Source organism: Protopterus annectens, chromosome 17.part0 (genome assembly GCF_019279795.1).
Source record: "Protopterus annectens isolate FY-2018-M chromosome 17.part0, PAN1.0, whole genome shotgun sequence".
NCBI classification, from domain to species: domain Eukaryota; kingdom Metazoa; phylum Chordata; order Ceratodontiformes; family Protopteridae; genus Protopterus; species Protopterus annectens.
This window is the reverse complement of record NC_056751.1, coordinates 289,402,375-289,419,509: the sequence shown is the minus strand read 5'-3', so window position 1 is coordinate 289,419,509 and position 17,135 is coordinate 289,402,375.

Genomic DNA, 17,135 nt, shown 5'->3' with positions numbered 1-17,135 from the left:
TCTTATCAGTTATGATGCATGGATTTGAAGAGAAGGTCAACCTGTTCAAAATTTGTCCAGTGGTAGGGTCACATTAACAAAAGCTTTTGATATGCTCTTAATCTTAGCAAAGTGATCAGGAGCGGCCTTAGATCAACTGGTTTCCTAGGCAGAAGGGCTCCACAGTGCCCCCCCACCACACAACCCGGTGCCCCCATCCTGGTCTACCTACACCAAATAAATACTGTAAAAGTGCCCCTGCTAGAGCAGCGGCCTAGGCGGCCACCTAGTTAGCCTATGCCTAAGGCTGGCTATGAGAGTGATGGCAACTGAGATTAAAGACTAAGAACAAAAGTAGACATATGACAACAGTTGAGATCTGAAATGAGGAGCTGAGCTGAATGAAGAAGTAATATTTACAACTATGAAGGAAGAAAAAGACATGGAAATCATTATAATGCCTAAGGTGAATCACAGAAAACAATGTAAGAAACTGGCGATATAATCATAATAGAATGCTCAAGTAGGTAGCAATGGATGCAAACCCAAAGGATGCTGATGTTATCCTACAGCACCTTGATATTTTGAGGAATGTGCCCATGCCTTGCCATAACAGGGGCAATGGACTGTTGGGACAATGTCTCCTGTGAGAACTTTACATTATAAGAATAGGTTAAGGACCCTAGTAATGCACATTACTGGGGGGTGGCTTAATGGTTATAGTTTTGCCTGTACAGGGTTTGATTCTTACCTCAAATTACTAGCTAGGCTTAAAATGGCCCTTCAGGGTAGTTAGACTAGTATTCACTTATGAACCTATGAATCATGGATGTCAGGAGTGAAGCAAAAACAAAATATAGAACCACTGTATATTTGCAAGGAAAATGGAAAAGACTGGAGCTGTGAAGGAAAGCTCTAATGCAAGAGAGAGAGAGAGAGAGAGAGAATTTCAAAATTGTTACTTCAGAGAAAAGGTGTTAAGATCTTGAAAACATAGATTAGGTTGCTGAAGTGTGATTTCAGAATGGAAGAGAAAGGAGGTGGAAGAGAAACAAATAGTTATCAGTATAAGAGACAGCCCTGTGATAACTAGATCTTATAAATGTGCGGGCTTAGAGCTTTAAAGACATATTTCTCCTCCTGGAACAGATTTAAAGGCAATATAAGGCCAGACATTATTGGAATTCTCAAATAATAAGGATCTTCAGTTAACTGTATAGTATAAAATAGTATAGCATTAAAAAAAGCAAACTGTGCAAGCAAAGAAGAGAAAACAGTGCTTGTTAAAACTGACTTTTATAAAAAAAAACTTTATTGAGTTATTGCTTGTGGCATAGGCAAACTTATGTTTATTTAAAAGTAATCAAACCATATTACAGGTTCACATTTACAAACATTATACATAACAAATATTATTACATATCCTATAATCTAAACAACATCACAAAAATTATTCAGTTCCTGCCTCGTCTTAAACCTCATTCCTCCTCCAAAATATTTTTCTGCTTTTATTCCCACAATTTCCATTTTTCTACATAATTTACTCCTAAAGATCCCACTTCTGTCCAAACCGAATTATTATGCCAGGCATCAGTCTGTTCTCTCTACACTGCCTTAAAATGTAAATATTTTTTTCTTTCTGTACATAATATTTTGTGTGTGTGTGTGTGTGTGTGTGTGTGTGTGCGTGTGCGTGTGTGTGTGTGTGTGTGTGTGTGTATGTGTGTGCCTGTCTGTGTATATGCATGTATGTAGGTGGGTGTGTGTCTATGCAAATGTGTAAAATCATCTCTTAGTGTTAATCCTTAAATTTGTACTTGAATAAATTGGTGTGTGCAATGCTGCATTGATATATGCAAACATGTATACATACACACACACACACACACACACACACACACACACACACACACACACACACACACACACACACACACACACACACACACACACACACAAATCTGTGTATGTATATATGTATACCAAATTGAATATACAGTTCATCCAACACGGCTTGTACCATAAAGGCAAAGAAATAAGAAACTTGCATTGAACGTTTAATTAAAAGTTTAAAATCAATAACACCAGAAATCAGATAAAAGGATAAGTGCTTTCGGACAAATAAACAGTCCTTCTTCAGACTGGATAAAAGACTGAACATTTTAAAAGTTTCAGCAATTTGTCTAAGAAAAACTTATTAGGTTAGATAAACTAATTTTATGAAAATGAGCAAATACATATCATTACTGGAGTAAAACATCATGTTATTAGGACCAATAAACCAGAAGTTGAATTTCCTAATTACAGATGTGGTTTGTTATAAATAAGGCAGTACCATTACTCCATAACAGATCTAGGTAACTGATTTTTATAGAAGGCCCAGAATAAGCCCATGGTCTTATATGACATAAAAGAAAACAAAAACAACACTGGAGGGCACTATTGCATGCATATCAGATCTATTATCTTGCCTACTGCTAACTGCTAACATTTTTTTTGCAGTTGACATCACTATTTTTCGTTAGTTTTCTTAATCTAAAGGAGGCAAAGTTAGTTGACAAAGATATGAAAAAGATATAAATAATTCAAATACAATAAATATTTTCTTATTAAACTTACAGCAAACTCATAAAAACAAATATAACTATAATGTTTATTACTAAATGTAATCATTATTATCATCATTATCTTTCTTAGAATAAAACCAAATACTGAAGAAACAGTCCTCTGTCCTCTAGAGATGAGGAGAAGGATAACTTACTGGCTTGTGCTACAAGAGTACTAATCCATGCTTGTGGTAAACTTCTCCACAGTATATGTCACGACAAAGCTCAGAAAAGAGATTGATATAATGGTCACTATTTATCTGGCCCAGAGACCTGCTTCAGATTGTGCCCATAAAATGTAAACGTGATATTAGTTTGCAAAGCTGCTACCTAGGTCACATCTAAATCATAGACAATAATGTCACTGTGAAGTGTTGAAGCAGATTGATTGATTGATTGATTGGAATTTTTAGACTGGGGAAGAACACTGATTAAGACTGACCCATTTTAACTTTAGCCCAGGTGTATATAGAGAAAAAAAAACATTGGTGAATTCACTTGAAAAGCAATACCTTATTGTAAAACACAACATGTAAAAAACAATATATCTTAATGTAAAAAACTGGTATACATGCAATACAGGACAAAATATGAATTATGTCCAACCCAAGTGTGACAAAAAAGGAAAAAGTTATGTAGACATTTGCAAAACTATAAAAAAATGCTAACAAGTTCTAAGATATCAGTTCCAGTGTCTGAAGAACTAAAAGACTGTCACTTTCCACACACATAAACAAACTAAATAAAGAACTAAAGTGATAAACAGCAAAGATGCAGGTGTGACTGCGGGGATGAAAATGTGGGGTAAAAGTCAGTTGTATTATGCTACCTTGGCAATGTTGTAGATATCAAAGGTTCAACAAAGATTAGCTAAAACTGTGGTCTAGATAGCAGAAAAATAGACCTAGAGGTAAGGTGGGCACAAAAGGTTAGTTACGTTATATGACCAGTCAGCAGATGATTACATTTTACCTCATGAAAAGATGGGTTTTTAGTTGAGAGCTGAAAATCAGAGTATAAAGTCATACATCTGAGATAAGGAGGGAATGGCTCCCATAGTTTGGGAGTAAGGGTAGAGGACTTGTAGTTAGTGCAGTAAAGTTTAGCTATGGAGGCTTGCACTAGTGGGCAAGAGTGGGATTGCTTTCTTAAAGTGTAGGTAGATGTTTTCAGGGTGAGTTTTGCTGCTAGGGAAGAATCCAAATTGGAGAAATTGCTGACATGTATTCGACTAAGTGTGCATTACAGACTGCAAGCTAAAGGGCAACATGCTGAACTGTTAAGATCTCTAATACAGTTGGTCTGCAGAGACTTTACAACAAACACAAAGAAATTAATGGCATTCTCAAGGCAAGCATCATGTAAATCTGGACAGTACACCAGCCTCTTGAATGCAAAAGCAGCAGAAGTGTCTATACTGCAGCTAAGATCCTCTTGTATGAAGTGCTTAAATTCAGTTGCTTAAGATCTAGAACACACCTATTCCTAATGGCATAAGGGATATATATATATATATATATATATATATATATATATATATATATATATATATATAAAAATAAATATATATATATATATATATATATATATAATAAAAAATATATATATATATATATATATGTATGGATCTAGGACTATTGCTCGAAATCATGTTCACTCGAAATGTAAATGTCCGAAAACACTTTCACGAAAGTGCATTTCTACTGAAAATGCACTTTCGTGAAAGAGAAATAAAAAAGAAAACATAAAAAACAAAAAACAAAATAACACTAATCACTTTTATGCAGGAGGGCAAGCCCCCCCTGCACCCCCCACACACCCCCACTTTTATATTCTCACTCAGAGATTGCACTACAGTGGGGAAAAGGGAACATTCCCTTATCCCCACTGTACTGCGATCTAAGCAACAGCCCCCATTGCTCAGTTGCCTTTTTTTTATGTTTGTTTTTTTTTTGTTTTTTTATTATTATTTCCCTTTCACAAAAGTGCATTTTTGGTAGAAATGCAGTTTCGCGAAAGTGTGCTCGGCCATTTACGTTTCAGGTAAATGTGATTTCGAGCAACAGTATGAGACCCACATATATATATATATATATATATATATATATATATATATATATATATATATATATATATACACATATACATATACATACATACATACATACACACACTTATCTATTTTTATCTATCTATATCAATATATGCATATGTATATCTATGTCTATATCTATGTATATATATATATTTATATGTATGTATTATCTTTATACATATATAATTTTTCAGATGTCTTAAGAGCCCTTAAGACCCTTGCACAAGACAAATATTAGAATGACATAGAAATTGGCAGTGTTGAAGAAACAGAGACATGTCTGAGCTCTCTGTGCATGTCACAAGTGCAGGCAACACCCTGTTACTGGGAGGAATCCTTCCTTCTCACCATATGATGGGGGTTGGTGTAATGGTTAAGGTGTTTACCTCACAGAAAAGAGGTACAAGGTTTGATTCTTATTAAGGGAAATTGGCTAGGCTTAACATGATCCACGAGGGCAGTTAGCCTAGTACTTAGCTATGACTGCTTTCAAATAAAATCTGATTGTGTTTAAGTATCTGGTAAATAAATGGTGTCATTCTAGGGGGATCCAGTATGTGTACATGGAATGAGATGCTTGACATTCCTACTTGCTTTTCAGGGGATGATCGGCACCTCTTATTTAAAGGCGTTCACATACTGGCTAAAGCCATAGCTGTTCCCATTGTGCCTTTTTTAGGCAAAGTTTAATAAATGAACATTCCAATGTAGCAAACATAACAATATCTAAACAGGATCAAATTAAGGTGGTTCTGCTCAATGTCACAAGTCTAAATAATAAGCTGCCCATCTTTAAGGCACTTCTGCACTTGAAAGACATACATACATGTGTAATCACTGAAATATCATTTAAATGTTCAGGATGCACTCCCTTTGTATCTGGGTTCGGTGCCTACTATACCTTCAGACCCAATGGCAACTGTGATAGCAAGTCCATATTTGTCAGAGACTGTATCACCTCTTGACAGTTTCTTAGAGACCTACAAATGGAACTTATTGAGCTCCAAATCACACTAAACAAAATCAGCTTGCTACAGGACATCTTCCTTGAACCTGACGTTTATGCCAGGTTCTTCACTGTTATGGATGAACTCCCCATAGATAAGAACTCTATAACTGTGAGAGGCTTTAACTGCCCTTCAATTGACTGGGGTACTTGCATCTCTAATGCAGTATATGCTTTTAAAATCCCTAAGCTACCTGAGACTAGAAGCACTGTCCCTGTTTTCGTGTCTTGCAGGCTCTTGAGAGGAGTCCTATGTCTTGCCTTCTGAGTAATCAGGGACTCCGTGGTTCAGGATCTCTTGTACTTTCACAAATCAAATAATCCCACAAATACCAGAGCAAGGAATCTAAAACTTCTTTAACAGATCAGTAAAACAAGATAGAGAGACAATTTCACTATTCAGCTTCTCCCTCGTCACTGGAATAGCCCCCGTCCCCCGCAGATAATGCAGTGTAATAGACTACCTTCCTTCAAACAGGACCTTGGTATTTGGGAGGGTATTTATGATTTCACATTGGGTTTGATTTGTCTAGCCTTCTTTGAGAGAGGAATACAGTCTAGGGTGGGAACTGACAAAACGTAATGAAAGCAAGGCTCGGTGGCCTTGAATTGCTTATGATTCTTATGAGATACAGGGAGCAGGTATCCACAGGCAGAGGCTTGGACAGATGATACCAGCTCACCGAGTCATAAACTGCACAGACTGACCCAAGAGATAAGGCATTTTTATTTTACTCACAACTTCAAGCCATGATAACAATATGGCAGTCACAGTAATGAACTAGACATATTTAGGGGGCGACACAACAAGCTATATCTAGACTTAGGTTGCAATGAGTTTCAGTAAGTAGTAATGACTGTGAGTACTTATGACTGAGCCAAAGCAGGTGCGAGATAAGAAATTTGCAATCAAAACAACAAAATGCCAATAGTGAACAGGACTTCCTCAACTGGGTTTGTCTTACTATCAGCAGATTAATTAAAATCTTCAAAGCTTCAGTAGCACAAAACAAGAAACAGTGTAGTTTACAGTGGTATCAGTTTATACTTCAACACATGTTACGTGTACTGCACCAGAAAGGTGAGTTGACAGCCAGGAAAAGGTTCACCCACCGAGCAGGTCTGCTCGGGGGGGGCATACATCTTAGCAGTTCCTGCAGCTGGACCTCTATAAAGACATAACGTCTGGGAAGTGGAGTCTGTGTTGTTTTTTTTTATATATCAGAATTATTTGACAATAGGAAATTTGGCAAATAGTCTTCAGAAAAAAGTAGCTTCTCTGCAGTTTCATTTCTGAAACAATCCAGGATTGTTAACTGGGGGCACACCCTGATACTCATGTCACTCTCTGCATAGTGCAGAATCATTTCAGCATGTCTTTAGGACAACAGTGCACATTTACAGTATTAATACAGTACATCAAAACCTACACCTGTATATTTCATAATCCCATATCCAGGATTTGTGCAACCTGATTCAGTGTACCATGTGGAGGGCTCAACTTTGTAATATGTGACCTTGTCCTTTTACAAGGATATAATGCAGTGCTGTGTTGTACCACTATGCATCAGTATACTTTTACCTGTTCAGTGTGATCTGTTGACTCACCTTCTGTCCTCTAGTACATTGTTATACCACTATGCATCAATCCCCTTCTACCTGTCATGTGAGCTGTAGACTCCCTACGTGTTGTACCGCTATGCATCACTATCCTTTTACATGTACCATGTGAGCTATAAAATCTTCACCCTATCCTCTGGTGCACTGCTGTATGTGGTAGGTTATATACAGTGCAGCATTACTCTGTCACCCTGTTCCTTCAGCTGCTGTATCCATCACTATTTCTTTTGCCAGGATTACTGCCCAAGCCATGATAACTCTAGACTGCTCAGCCTTGCTACTTTCTGCCTTGTGATACTCGAGATTATGCACCTGTTTTATCTTTTTGTCATAGTTTTTTTTTTAACTTTTTAGTGTGAGAGCTTTGTGAAGCAAAGTCAGTGACATTTCAAGTGACACCAGTTTAAATGGCAGTCACATGATAACCTATCATCTTGGTTTTACAGAAACCATTCTAACTGTCCATCCTAAAGTTAAGTGGTCACAGCATTTGTTGTACCATCTGGAACTCTTTCAATGAGCTGATTCTATGGCTTAGAGTTTCTGATTCCTTTCTTTAGACTAAGTGTCATATCATGTCATGTCCCTTCCATCCTTTTTATTAACATAGTAAGATCCACTAGGCATATTTCCTTCTTTTCAGGAAGACTAGTTTGATTATGTGGCTTGCGTAAAATGGAAAATTATGCAAGTCAAAACTAAGGGGCTCAAATCGAGGATTACAGGCTAAAGCTCATTTAACAGTGGCTAGCCTTAGCCTTTCTGTAACATACTGCCAGTCAGATAAATGTGTGTCAGCATATCATTCCATCATTTAGTATTTCTGTATTCATAACTCATCATTATAAGTAGGCCATTGGAAGGGATCTGCTAGATATTTATTTTAATGCTGTTATTAACTATAGGCAGATGTACGAGAATATTTATACAAACAACAAGTGGAATAAATATAAGCTAGCCAACACCATAGTACATATATATTAGAGAATATATGTTGCTAGCTAAATTAGCTAAACCGATGCAATAGAGACTGCCTCTATCACAAAATAAACAAACAAAAATAAGCAAAATAATCTTATCAGTTAAGATGAGACTACATAGCTTTATCCACCCATCTCTGATAGTACAAGAGTGTGGTGTGGATGGTAGGATTCATAGATTCATAGATTAACAAACCACCAAGATGGTGCTTGCAATGTCCAACATGATTTTTGCTTCAGGTGCAACAGTGAATATCTACAGCAAGTATAAATGCACTTTTGTAAGGTTAACCAAACAAGTACAGAGGGGGGACTGGGATAGCAGGAACTCTTTCATTCATTTCAATGTCTACACCCAGAAACTATAAAATGGCTTCATTATGTCTTGATCTTTGTGCAGAAGTAAAATTCATGCAACATACCAATTGGATATTATTTTCTAATTTGTTATGGCACAAATGGGGTCTGCCATGCTAGCGCTATTTAATTTTTCAGTAACAACTTTTACCTCCCTGATGCAGGTTCATGGGGACATACAGCGCAATACTGTTAGCAGGCCATTGAAAATGGTAATTTCTCTCCATTTCCTTGCAATAAGAATACTCTGATGGCTTATGCATTTGACTGCCTCTATCACATTGTCAGTTTGTCTTTTGCAAAGAAAGCCTTTGATTTGTTACTGGCCATTTATAGCATAATGTTTTAAGGTACATTGGACTACTAAGTTGAAAGTGTTGTTTGTTTAGTACTTCTTGCCAAGCCCAGGACTATATTTTCAAGTCTAACATTCTCGCCAAAGTGTGAAACTTTTCCTCTGTGACTTGTCCTTTTTTGATGTGACAGACTGCAGTCTGTGCCTAAGTTTTAATGTTTTATTAACTATGTATTAAGAAACAGTGACTCACCTAATTATTTTTTTTAATATTGTAAGAGTCTGAGATGTTGTTACCCCTTCCCACTGAGATGCTGTTACAAGTGATGTGACAAATGCTAGTAGGAAATCATGAGAGAATTCACAAGAAGATCGACTGTTGTGGAAACTGCAATAGACAAATTGTGTTTTCTTTGTTTGCTTGTTTTTTTGTTTGGATTAAAGGGAGAGAAAAGCACTTTGTAATGAGAAAGTCATACATAGGTATTCATTAAAGCAAGTGACTGGTAGATGTAGTCTGCAACTCAGAGTTTGCAAGGTGGAGAACACTATTAATTAAGGTCACTGGAGAAGGCTAATAAATGGTTAACAAAGAAGTTAACGAGAAGCATATACAGTGATTGTAGCAAATGCAAAAGTTATGAATAACTACTATAATGCTAGATCTGTAAGAAGGCAAACATCTACCAGAATTACCTAAACTGAAAATGCCTTTGAGGTCAGGATGACTCAGCGTGTAAAACTTTCCCAGGTGGCCAGCTTGGCAACACATTTCACAATTCAGAGTTGCCTACTGCTTCACTCCATTTCTGAACCAAGTGATGGCACTTTCTCATAGGAGCAACAGAGCGACTTGAAGGAGGATTGATTACTGCAGCTGGACCTCTTATAAAAAATTAAGTGTTATGGCAATATTTGTGTACCTGAGGTCAGACATCTTCATATACAATAACTATTAGGATGGATATCCTAGTTTATTCTCCTGTTTAGCTACTCTGTGAGAACATTCTCTTAACTGCTATGGTATCAAAAGGAAAGCACAGGCCTAGAGGACATGCTTATCTCATAGTGACTTCTGAAGGTATTTAAACATGACCAAAAGGCAGCAGCACAAATGTTATCTATGTTATCACAAATGTCAGTGTCAGTGATGCAACAGGTAGCACACTCGCCTTTGGTGCAGAAGACTGTAGTTTCTATTCCCACATCAGGAAGATGGATTGCTGACACTGCAGTGTATTATAGGGGGGGGGTGCTGTACTCCTGAGTGTGTCATCCTTTGGATGAGATGTTAAACTGAGGTCCCATCTGCATGAGTTGGTGGTAACTTAAGTAGATGTTAAAGATACAAAACCACATATCAAAAAGAGTAGGGATCCTTTATTTAACACAACATAAAAATATTTACATATTTACAGGCATATTTATATATATATATATATATATATATATATATATATATATATATATATATATATATATATATATATAGATATATATATAGATAGATATATACATTTCTATTTTTTTACTATTTATCAAATTTCTTATAACATATTCTCCCATAACTGACTCCCACTCCTTCTTTCACAACTATAATCTATTTTTTTGCCCTATATCTGACTATATACATTTCCCATTTAAAAAAAAATCATTCAGTCTTTCAGTCCAGATAATCAATATTACATAACATAAATTCTTATCCACCCTTTTTTCTTCTTCTTATATTCATACATAATCATATTCATATCTGTATTATTTGTCATTAATATTCTTAAAAAACTTCTTTGCACAACTTTTTTTCATTTAAAAAAGAAAATTCTTTGTTGTCTCTTCCTCCCCACAAAATAAACACACCGTTTTATGTGGCATATTCCCCTAAACAGGTAACATATTCATTACCTGCCTTCTTAGAAGTGTAAAAGACCCCTTTCTTTATTTAATGACCTTTCTGAGTTCCTGTAATAAATTATTTTGGAGTTCTAGCTGCTTCTTGTTATTATTGCAATATGATGAATCAAAAATCAAAGTAGTTTTTGGCTTTTTTGTGATCTTGCAAATAAATGCAATGGAGAATAAATCTGTTTACTCAAGACTTTCATAAATCACTGGCCTAAACAACAAGATAGCTTTAAAGGAGGAGTTAAAGAAATTCAACTTGGTGTTCTCAGTGGATATCGTTAGTCAAATCTTGGAGTGCAATGAATGGCTATGCTGTATTCTGCTGGCCTTGTAGTCTCCTCTATAGCATTACACATGATGTAGACCATGAATATGCCTAAGGTAGTGGTGCATAAACCCTGTGTCATAACAGATTCTTAAGAAATGTCAGGTAAACCATCTGCCATATGCCATATACTGCAGTTCATTCATTAAATTGCATTGAAAATGCAGCATATAGGTCAAATAATTCAGTAGTCTAAGGGTAGAATACAGAATGTAAAAAATGTATTTTGCAAATCCGCCACTGTCCATGACTTTCTTTCTGGGGATGGATAGTAGGAATCTGAGGAGTTGACATTTTCATCAGAACTGCAGCAGAGGTAGTTATGTCTGACTTTGGGGTCTAGGCCTATAATGGACACTCTTTGAGAGTGTAGAAAATTGGTCAGCTGACCAGGCAACTGTGGACACATTATCCAGGTTTTCCCAACTGATGTTAGCTGGATCCTGCAAAATTTCCACTAATAGAAGGACCATTCAGGGAGGTAGCTATGTGAACTTTTATTGTAGTCTGTTTTGTAGATTAACTAAGGTAATGAGGTCTATCCCCTTCTCTACAGCATTATTTGTGGTATCTGCATAACAATTAGGTAACTTGGAGGATACGAAAAGGTATTCCTTTCCTCCTCTTTTTTTGTCTACTGCATTTACAACAAGACTGACTTGGGAAGAATACAGGCAGTCTCTAAAGACATGGTTGGCTATCTGCCTAGAAATAGGTTCTCTGCTGGGAGTTAAAATAGCATAGCTCTTAGGGGGAATCAGAATGTGGTAGAAGAGACATAAGCAACTGTGAATACCAGTGTGTTATGGCAGCATCTGAAGTGAATGGTGTCTCAGGTGGATGACCAATCATGACAGCCACTGCAACTCTAAAAATGTAAGCAATTCCTTTTTTTTATTTTTAAGAATGGAATTGTATAATAGTGATAATGAACTTCAAGGCATTTGTAATGCTTGTTCACTCTCTTGGCCAAACAATTCCAGCCGGGGCAAACCAAGAATTAACACACCCAGTCATGAGTTATTACTACAGAATTCTGGTCTGTTTTCAGGTGCAGTATTTCAGAAAATATAAGAAGTCAGTTTTGGACCACATACAGAAATTGGTTCAATTACTACCATGATATTAAGATACCTAAATATTTGCAGAAATTAAACAGAGAGAGTTCAAGAAGAAAATCTAGTTTCGTAAAGCATGTTATACAAGACAGATATGACAGCTTAGGATGAATGTTATACATTGTTTGGTTAAATTTCAATGCTATTGTAAACATTTTGTTTAAACATCTTAGCAATATGAAGTGTGATATGACAAAATGCTCTTTCTTCAGCAGTGAGACGTCTGAAATGTAGGGACATCACATCAAAATGTTCTCATAAAATGGCTGCTATGAAACAGCAACAATAAGCATATTTCATGTACAACACAAAGTCTTTGTTTACATTTGCAATCTTCCCTCAACTAATGCAGATAACTACACTCATGCTCACACTACACTATGGAGTGGCACTAAATATAAATGGTGAATTCCAGGTCCCCCTACACTTTCAGGCTGCTTCTGTTCATTATTTTTTTCAAAGCTTTGCTACATGATAAGTTGGCTGTGTGGAAGCATGCCAGGCTTCATAAATGTTTCCTGGACTATAATAGATTAAACATATTCACAATTTGCAAACAAATGCCTTTTATTATAAAACAAGGTAAAAGGACACTAAGTTCACTGTTACTGGAGGCCAAGGAATCCTTAGTTCATGAACTTAAAGTTAGCTCATAGATTGTGAAGACACTGTTCCAAGTCTTCCCTCAGATTCCTAGCTGCATCTTAACTTAGTTGCAGTTGCATATTTGAATTTTAATAGCTTATAGTTCTAAGCAGTTCCCATTTTAAAGGACTTCTGTTCTTTCCACTCACTTTTGAAGATATACACTGCATTTCAGAACTTCTTTTAACCTCAAATGTTTAAAAATGTTTTGCATTGTGAAACAGTGTTGAAAACTAATTACACAGAATTATTTATTTATTTATTTGTCTTTGTTGACAGTGAAAAGTCCGACTGGTTAAAACCCATTTTCAGCCGAGGTTCGGGGAGAAAAGCTCCACATTTAAGCTACGCATGATGTACATTTATAATTACAAAATAAAAACATATTTATCTATATATATATATATACAGAGAGAGAGAGAGAGAGAGAGAGATTATTTACATGATATTTAAATAGTTTTAAATATCTCATACATGAACATAACAATTAACACAAAAAAATGAGAGAAATCAACACATTGGCTAATTATTGCATAGAGGAATAACATGCAATAATAGTTACTGTATTTATAGCATGATGGCTACAGGGTAAAGTTTAAACATTAATAATTTACAGACAGGCAAATAGAATGTAGTTTAAAAATTAATAAGAGAGATATGAAAAGAGAAGTTATAGAAATGAGAAGGAAGATAAATGGACAGAGGAGGAATTGTAGTTAGTGGTGGAGTGTGAGAGAAATAGGAAAGGTAAGAGTTTAGGAAGTAAATACAGTATGAGGAGGAGCGATAAGGTACAAAAAGAGATTGGGAAGCAAAGTGGCGGTAAGAGTTGGAGAAAAGTAATACAAGTAAAGGCAGGTGAGCATGCACATGCTTATAGATTTCACTCAACCCTGAGCACAAGATGTGGTCAGAGCTGGTATAAACATATTCGTTTAAGCATCTGTCAGAAATATTCTAACCTGTAGGATGAAGCTGAGGTCTACATGAAAGTGAACATCGCAATACAGATCAAAAAATCATTTGTTTACAAATGAGACTGTAAGTGAACAATTATTTTAATTTCTGCATGTAGTAACATTTGCAATGTATGCACATTATTTAATGACATATACCTTTTTAGCATCTCACAGCAAATGCAGACAATTAAGACTATAAGACTATAAATTGTTAATGAGCTAATTCCTGTAGTCCAGGGTTTGATTCCCTCAGCCTCCATTTACCTGCTGTGTGACTGCAAGTAAATCACATAGCCAGACAGTGCTGTTGGGCTTTGCTTGAAAAAAGTCAATGTGGATCAGAGCAATACTATGGTTAACAAATGTAGTTGACCAAACAAATAAATAAATAGCATGGTATTAACATGGGACCAGCTAAGTGAGGCTCTGAGCACAGACATTTCAATCTAGTCCCCTGCTGTAAGCCACAGTCAGATTATGAAGACCATATACACAAAGTAGTAAGCATAGGTTTACAAAGCAAAAAGCAATCCCATTTCACTGCTGTGCCCATTATGTATCCTAAGCACTCTGTCTACCCATCGCAAACTAGGGAATAAGCTGGACACTTAAGAATAAGCATTTTGAAGCAGGTGCAGATCTTTATTCCTAATCCATCAGTGTGGAGCCACATCCCTGAGTATGACCCGGGTGACCTGAACTAGACTGGTAGCTCCAGCACATGTTGGAGATGGTGTGGAGAAGGAGGTGAAGAAGGAGAAGGCTTAGCCTGCCCCTCTCTTAAGATGGGGTGGGGTGGTGGGGGGTACTCAATGCACACTCTCCAGAGTAGAATTTTCAGGCCTGTTGCATGTCAGCTCCATGGATGTCAGCAAGTATCCACAGGGGAATCACTATGGCTTAGAGGAAAACTCCATTCCTTCTTGTGAATGATGGTTATACTATTGGTACACTTGCCTCAGAGATTAATTTGCCTCTATGGTTTTCACAGGCAACAAACCAGTTAATATAATGGCCAGGATGGAATGGCTTCATAGTCTGAGGATGTTAAATGCAAAAAAAAAGCTTACAGTTGTTTAGTCCTGCAGTTCAAGTATATTAGTATATAACAAGTATTTTGACTTTGTTTTTATTGAGCAGTTATCATTTACTACTTGTTTTAGTATGTATGACACAATACAAATTAATCAAAAAATACATAATGCAGTACAATTAATAATTTTAAGATGATAAATGAAGTATGAGTCTTAAAAAAGTACATAGAACAAATACTCAGTGTTTTACTGCTATATACTAAATTATTCAATTTTTTGTTTCACAATTCCATATTGACTTAGAGGCATGAAGACCATCAGTTAAGACTTCAATGGCTAAATACAAGTTCATAGGTTAACACTAGGCTGGCTACCTTCAATCTAGTTATTTTCACTTTCCATAAGTGCTTGAAGGGTTAGACCAGGGATGTACTTGCAATTTTCCATCTAGTCAACCAGGTTGTACTTAAAAAGGGTCAGGGAACTACTACGCTTTATATGCCAGGGCATTCTAATCCGTAAAAGAGGCATTCTCTGTGACAGACATCTGTCATGCCAGCAGGACCTACTTATATTACTTTGGAAGTTCAGATCTCTTGAATGAGTATTTAGGATGTTGTTAATTTTCTGGATGTGAAGGAAGTTACATATGACTGGATCCTTTGAGGCTCTGTAGGCTGGGCAGAGTACCCCTTTTAAAAGTCAGTAGCACATGGAAAAGAGCGACAACACTTTCAGGTGGTTATAGTAGCTCAAAATAGACATGCCTTTAACTGTCTTAGTAAAGAAACTCTTTAGTCTCTCTAGGTGGATCATGTGCTTAGATAAGCAGAGGGGGCATTATAATCCATAACTAGCTTGCTAAGGGAGAAGTAAATGTGGTGATGACTTCCTTGTATATAGAAGATATTCCCCACAGGGATTAATCTGGTTATATAAAAGGATTTCCTAACAAAAGTGGTAATGTGGTTGATGTTTTATATACACACTCCAATAACTGTTCTAACTACAAAGGGTTTTTATTTTGTATATTAGAGAATGTGAGACCTAACGCAAGAGGGGGGCATGGAAAGAACATCTAGAGGTAAGGAAGTTGTGGTGGCAAGTACGGTTGGATGCCACACATTACTAGGGGGTTAATGACAACTTGTCTATAGATCCAGTGTTAAAAACAAGGACTAATAAATATTAACATTCATTCTTGTTTTTGTGTGTTTTTGGTACTTTTTAGGAATAAAATATTTTTATATTCTATTTTAAAATAAACATAAGATAGGTTGGTTATTTAAACTAAGCTGAATTTTGTATTGTTGATTTTCAATATATACAATATCCTTGGAATGTTTTATTTGAGTGTTATACCTTTAAGACCAGATTGCAGGTATTTTATGTTAGGAGAGCATCATTTAAAAGCAGTGTTTGATGTGTGTATTCTAGATTCTGATGAAATCTGTTGCACACAGACTAAAAGCTGTATTGTGCATTACACAAGCTTAAATAAATTTCTGGTAGCTACCTTCATCAGCAGTGCCTATTTCTGGATCCGCTATGCAACTCATACGATAAGAAATGACACCATTCTATACATTCTATACTGTTCTATACTTTTCAATGTTATGAGTTTTTGGTGTTATGAGTTTTGAAATTGGTTCAGGCTTCAGTGATATGAATTTTCAGTGTTATGATAAGGACTCAAATTCTGGGCAAATTCAAAGCATTTCTGACTTTTATATATTTATATAATTCCAATTCATTGATTTCCCTATAAGAATAGATTAAGTTCTAGAAAATAAATGACAAATATCATTTAAAAAAATATCACCACAAAAAACTTCTGCATGTCATATATGCCAAGAGGTAGGCAACAGGACATAACAAAAGTTCTTAATTCAGCCGAATTTATGTCAGCCTAAGCATCATAAAGAAATAAATTTCATAGTAAGAATGGGAATACGTGAAGGGTAGCAAAAGTGTAACTAAGTGGTTACTTCCACTAATATCTGAACAGACTGATTTAAAATCTATCTTTTCCTTTCAACATAAAATGTTAAATTCTGCAGAACTGGTTAAATCAACCAGATGGACTGATGAAGCTCTTGAGTAGTACTGTTGTAAGAAAACAAAATGCGTACAAATCAATAAAGTACACTGAAAATTATTTCCTTAAAATGATGTCCCTTCATTTAGGTCTCTGAATTTTTATGAAGGTTGCAG